Here is a 6,552-nt window from a genome sequence, read left to right as displayed (position 1 = left end):
AACATGCAAACACAGATATGGCTGAGGGTGGAATCGAACCCGGGTCTCCCAGCTGTGTGGCCTGCACGCTAACCATTCGGTCACCATGCAGCCACCCACGAAACAGTGATTATTAATTATATAATTAAAAACACAACAGAGCGATGGAATCCCCTGCCATTGGGTGACTACATCTACACCACCGTGGGTGGAATTGAACCCGGGTCTCCTAACTGTGAGGTCTGCGTGCTAACCACTCCACTGCCGTGCAGCCATGTTTTTAACAGAGGATTTTTGAATGCAAAACATGCAAACTCCACACAGAGATGGCCGAAGGTGGAATTAAAAGTTATGAGTTATGAGAGTAAAATTGTAATTTTATGTAATATTATGAGAAAAAAAATGGAATTACCAGACTAATATATAGCAGCTGGCTAGACAGATCATTTAATCAGGAGTTCTTCCATTTACTCTTCTTGCAAATTAAAACCTTTATATAATTTATACATTTCTTAAAATGTTATTTTCTTCTTGTCAGCGTGGCCCTAAATGCTCCTGTTTTGGTTTTCCCTTGAAATGACAATTGCTCCAATTGAATGTACATAGTCAGCATTATTTTATAAAGCATACACTTTCACGAGTATTAGGTTTTACAATGTCGGTGTTATATTTACGTTGATGTGCGTCGATCAGGTACGGAGAGTTGTACTATTTGTACGTGTCGTAACAACTAGACTGAGCCATAGATTGTCACAGAGCTATTATTGTTGTTGTTGTGTTCCCACATATTGTTTGTTTTGTCTGTGAAAGCCACATGGCACAAATAACCACTGTACTCGGAGAGAAACCAAACCAATAAAATGAATGTTGAATGTTTCTTTAATTGCTTATTGCCTTTTTTTCCTCCCAGCTATCTCGTATGACAGGCAGAAACAAGAACTGAAACGACTTATTATCCAAATGATAATTGATTTAATCTTAATGTTATGTTTGGAATCTTACACTCTTTTCTACATTCTTTCTTGATTCGCTCTCTCTCTCTCTTTCTCTTTCTCTCTCCTTCCCTGCTTTGCTCACTCAGTCCTTTTGGAGTGCACTGGAGCATGATGGACCCTTTTAGGGGGTCATGCTACCATGGAAATGCCTAGCCTGATAGAGATTGGGGCTTTTGAGGGCATTTTCTTTCACTTGCACCCTCCAAATCCCCCCCACCCCTTGCTTCGATCCACTTCCAGGCAGCGGAAGGAGAATAAAGGGTAGATCAGAGAGAGAGAGAGAGAGGGAGGGCTTTAGTAAGCTGGGAGACATACAAGATGGAAAAGGAGTCCACTAATGAAGGGAAGGGAAGAGTTGGCAGAGTGAGATGTGGGGCAGGGTGATGGGGTTGGGGGGGCTCGGGGTGGGAAAGAATGCGATCATGGTTTTGCGGCCTGTTTTGTTTTAATAATACTGTAACTAGGGAGACATGTTTCATTCCACAGCGACGTATATATATGCCTGTGCTTGTATGACAGACTCGTCTGCTTTGCTGCTTCCTGACTATGTCGTGTTTGGGTGTGTGTCTGGGATGCGCGCATCCGAGCCTGTTGCTGCTTCAGTCAGTAAGCTGATTCTTGCACGCCATGTCAATTGTGAAATAAAAAAAAAACAATACACAAAGCAGACTTAAATCCATGTGTATGTGTGTATTTTATTAAATAATTTTAAAATCCTCTGTTAAAAACATGACTTTTTACCAATAACGTGTCCCTTGCGCCTATTAAGAGCACCAATGAGAAAAATCTATCACCTTCTACATGAGAAGAAAATTGATGGAAAAACACAGGAGCAGCGAGATTTTAGTCAAAACATGTCCAATCCACTATTGGTGGGACCTCTGAGACTTGAATATAAGTATATTAAAATGTATTTGAAGCACCAAATGGCATTATAGCTGCTACTATTTTAAAGGCTAAACCATATTGTTGATGAAGATCCCCAGATGTGCTCTGCAAGGGAAAGATATACGACATTTTTCTTCTGTACACAAGTTGTATTTGACTTTGACCAATGAGAAAAATCCATCATCTTGTACACAAGAAGATAATTGATGGAAAAATACAGGAGCAGCTAGATTTTAGCCAAAACATGTCCAATACACTATTGTGGGACCTCTGAGAAATGAATATAAGTATATTAAAATGTATTTGAAGCACCAAGTGACACTATAACTGCTACTATTTCATAGGGTAAACCATATTGATGAAGATGCCCAGATGTGCTCTGTTCTTCTGTTACATACGTAGGTTGTATTTGACTTTATTTGATGTTTTATTGTTATGCATGTGTATATGGACAGCCGGACCAGAGCAGGAGGTGATAGAGAAGGAAAAAGGAGACAGAGGGGTGGATGTGGGGAAAAGGGTGAAGACAATAACAACTACTAGAAAGGGTTAACACCACTGACTGTCATTTTGTAATAACTGAAAATGTATTTGAAGCACCAAATGGCAATATAACTGCTACTACTTTAAAGAGTAAACCATATTGTTGATGAAGATCCCCAGATGTGCTCTGCCAGGGAAAGATATACAATATTTTTCTTCTGTTACATAGGTTGTATTTAACTTATTTTGATGTTTAATTGTTATACGTATACAGACAACCGGGCCGGAGCAGGAGGTGATAGAGAAGGAAAAAGGAGGCAGAGGGGTAACGGGTGGAGATAATAACTACTACGAAGGGTTAACACTACTGACTATTGTCATTTTGTAATAACTGAAAATGTATTTGAAGCACCAAATGGCACTATAACTGCAACTACTTTAAAGGGTAAACCATATTGGGTAACCATATGATGAAGATCCCCATATGTGCTCTGCCAGGGAAAAATATGCAACATTTTTCTTCTGTACATAGGTTGTATTTGACTTTATTTGATGTTTTATTGTTATGCATATATATGGAGCGGCCGGACCGGAGCAGGAGGTGATAGAAAAGGAAAAAAGAGACAGAGGGGTGGATGTGGGCAAAAGGGTGAAGACAATAACAACTACTACGAAGGGTTAACACCACTGACTATTGTCATTTTGTAATAACTGAAAATGTATTTGAAGCACCAAGTGGCACTATAACTGCTACTATTTTATAGGGTAAACTATATTGTTGATGACGATCCCCAGATGTGCTCTGTCAGGGAAAAATATGCAACATTTGTCTTCTGTACATAGGTTGTATTTAACTTTATTTGATGTTTTATTGTTATGCGTATATGGAGTGGCCGGACCGGAGCAGGAGGTGATAGAGAAGGAAAAAGGAGGCATGTGGGGAAAAGGGCGAAGATAATAACAACTACTACGAAGGGTTAACACTACTGACCATTGTCATTTTGTAATAACTGAAACTGAGTTGTGGTGTGCCATTCTTGTGCGGTGGATCAGTGGGTTGTCATGTCCGCATCTTAAAAAAACAGCCACATACGCCCCCTCGCTTCCTCATTCTTTGCTTTTGTTGATTTACTCGATAAGATTTGGATTTAACCCTGCCAGGTGTAAATAAAATAAAAAATAGACTTAGCAGTGGCGGGAAGTGTTGATTCAGTTGAAGGCACAGATAAGCGTGCCGCCGCAGGCACGTAGCTCACCTGGGAGGGACACCTGTGTCGTACTCCTTTTCTTTCTTTTTTTTTCTTCCTAAATGATAGCATCACTGAGGCATTTGACGCTCAGCCAGATTCCATTTCCCCAAGTCGCCCTCAATTTGAAGTGGTGAAAGGACAACGGTGTATATGCAAAATGGACAAAAGTTGTGGGACACCGGGCCAGAGAAACCCCCTAAAACAGTCTCTTCTGGGATGGCTTTCTACAAGATGTGGGTATTTAGTGACCTATATGTCACTAGCCACGTTTACATGAGTTTTTCTCTTTCCAAATGGCCTTTCCGAAAGCAATGGTATACATGGAAAGGAATATTCCAATCGCGTGTCTACATGCGCCGCTATAATCAACCAGAATAGTCAATGGAGCATGCGCAGTAAAGCGTAAACACCAACATCACGTGATACCGACTTCCTTGAGTTTTTCTTTATTTGTTGTAATAACTCCGTATTGCCAGTTTTTTGTTTGTCCAGTCTTGAAATTTAGTTTGAATCAAAAACAAACTTTCCGCAGCAGTCCGGTGCCGATTGCTCGCCTCCATTTTTAGGGTTTAGATTCTGTTCCACAGATGGCGCTAATGCACATGAAAGCTGCTCGCCAACCAACAATAAACAACAGAAGAAGAAAAACACCACAAAGAAGAAAGCAGTCTGACAACTTTCCGATTGAGCGGGTACAAGATACCTCAATTGGATTGGGGAAAGGAATATTCCACCCCTGTGAATCCCATTATATATTCATTCGGATTGGCACTTTTCTTTCGGAATGAGGTGTATACAAAGGTTATAAGGTTACATGAGCAAATAACCCGATTGGAATTGGAATATTTAGGTCCATGTAAACGTGGCTACTGATGTTGGGCTCTCTCTGTTCTACTTCATCGTAAAGGTCTTTCCACACCATTGGCCATAATGGAACACAGGTCCAAAATGTCTTGTGGAGATAAAGGATTAAGATTCAAGGGGAACTAGGCAGACTAGCCCAGACTAATTAACAAATTAAGAGGTGGGTCGCAATACAGTGAAACTTAAACTATCTCTGTCATATGTCAAGACAGAAAACAAGTGTCACTGATGGAACCGCTATAGCGCTGCTGGCCTCTTACCCAGCGGTTGTGCTGAGTCCTAATAGAATTAAAAAGGATTAACAAGCTTTTTGGTATGCTCAAGTTGAGGCCTGCTCCCCGCAGCCCCCGCTCGCTGCTTTGCATAATTCTCTGCCAGAGTCTGCCATCGTCATGCCAGTGAATGCATTGGTTCTCGTCATTAGCAGCACGGGCGGCAACACCGCCTTTGCACAAGTCAGTGAGAAGGATCGGCTTTGCAAGGTTGAGGGAAGACGAAATGTGATCTTTCTCAGCTCATCCTGGATATAAAAAGGATTGGGACACTTCATGGTCATCATATCTTCTTACATTTAGTTTTTCCTGGGTATTACACTCCTTAAATCTATGTCAAATGCGGTTATGTGATGTTTGTCACATACTTAAAGGTAAATGCCCTGTTGATGAATGTGTGCATAGCTGCTATACAATACTATCTGATGATGACAGTGTCATTGCATTATCTGATGAAGATCCTATCTTCTACATGTACTGTATGCTGCACAGGCCTGTAGCTGAGGGGAGGCGTGGCATTCAAGTTGGGATACATCCACAGAATGGGAGGACCAAGCCATTCTGAGCTAATAGTCCTCCTTGTTGGGGTTGTAATAGAGACAAACACTGGCATGACGAGAAACGGGTTTCACACACTGTTTGATATTTGTTTAAAAAAAAGATACTAAAAAATTGCAGTCATGATACATTAAAAGGGTTTCACGGCATAATTCTCAATAACTAAAATAGCTTGAATCAAAGCATAATACAGTTTTACAGCACTTTTTTTTGGTTTAAAGGTGGTCACAAATTATGTTTTTCCTTGTAAAAGGCGAAAAATATCAATTTGTATAGTCAAATTCCCTGAGAAATTGCGTGTGACAGAAAGAAACGAGATGAGACGTCAGGATAACAGGCAAAGAAGCCCCAACATGGCTGTGAGCAGTATGAGAAAGGCATCAGAGAATGTGTAGTGAGCTCATCTTCATTCATTTTCATTCATTTTCTAATGCTTTTTCCTCGCAAGGGTCATGGGGTTGCTGGAGCCTATCCCAGCTGTCTTTGGATGAGAGGCGGGGTACACCCTGGACTGGTTGCCAGCCAATCACAGGGCACATATAGACAAACAACCATTCACACTCACATTCATACCTATGGACAATTTGGAGTCGCCAATTAACCTAGCATGTTTTTGGAATGTGGGAGGAAACCGGAGTCCCCGGGGTCCATGGGGAGAACATGCAAACTCCACACAGAGATGGCCGAGGGTGGAATTGAACCCTGGTCTCCTAGCTGTGAGGTCTGCACCCTAACCACTCGACCGCCGTGCCGCCCAGTCAAAAAATTGCAAGAATTCCCATTTTGTACTGTCGGAGCTCAAGGAGAGGTTCTAAGTAGAGCTTCAAAATGCAACATTGAACGGTGGAAGAAAGTTTCCATTCTATGAGGAGAAACATTGACTGCACTGATGGCAGATCCCAACTGAGATGTTTCCCACATGGCACCATGGAAGGGGTGGCATCATTATTTGGGGTGATTTTTCCCCTCAATGGGACAATGAATGGAGCTACAGGTTGTGCAGGGGCGTCAAATGGCTGCTGGCTATGTAGAGATGTGCTGGGGTTCTTTTGAGTTGTGGTCCTGAACTTTGCTGATGAACAGTCTATTTCAGTTGTTTACTAGGGATTCTTGTTTAATGGGAATTGACAATTGTGATCGTCTTTTATCTGGGTCTCTTTCTTATGGAAACTGTCCGATTGGGTGGCTGATCTACAGGAGCATCCCTGTTGTTTACAATAAAATTTTTGTCTTTTTTTATTTTTTTTACATTTTTACATTTAC

The sequence above is a fragment of the Doryrhamphus excisus genome, linkage group LG16 (genome assembly GCF_037039965.1).
Source record: "Doryrhamphus excisus strain RoL-2023G ecotype Guam linkage group LG16, RoL_Dexc_Guam_v1.1, whole genome shotgun sequence".
Classification (NCBI taxonomy): domain Eukaryota; kingdom Metazoa; phylum Chordata; class Actinopteri; order Syngnathiformes; family Syngnathidae; genus Doryrhamphus; species Doryrhamphus excisus.
Note: the sequence above shows the minus strand (reverse complement) of the source record.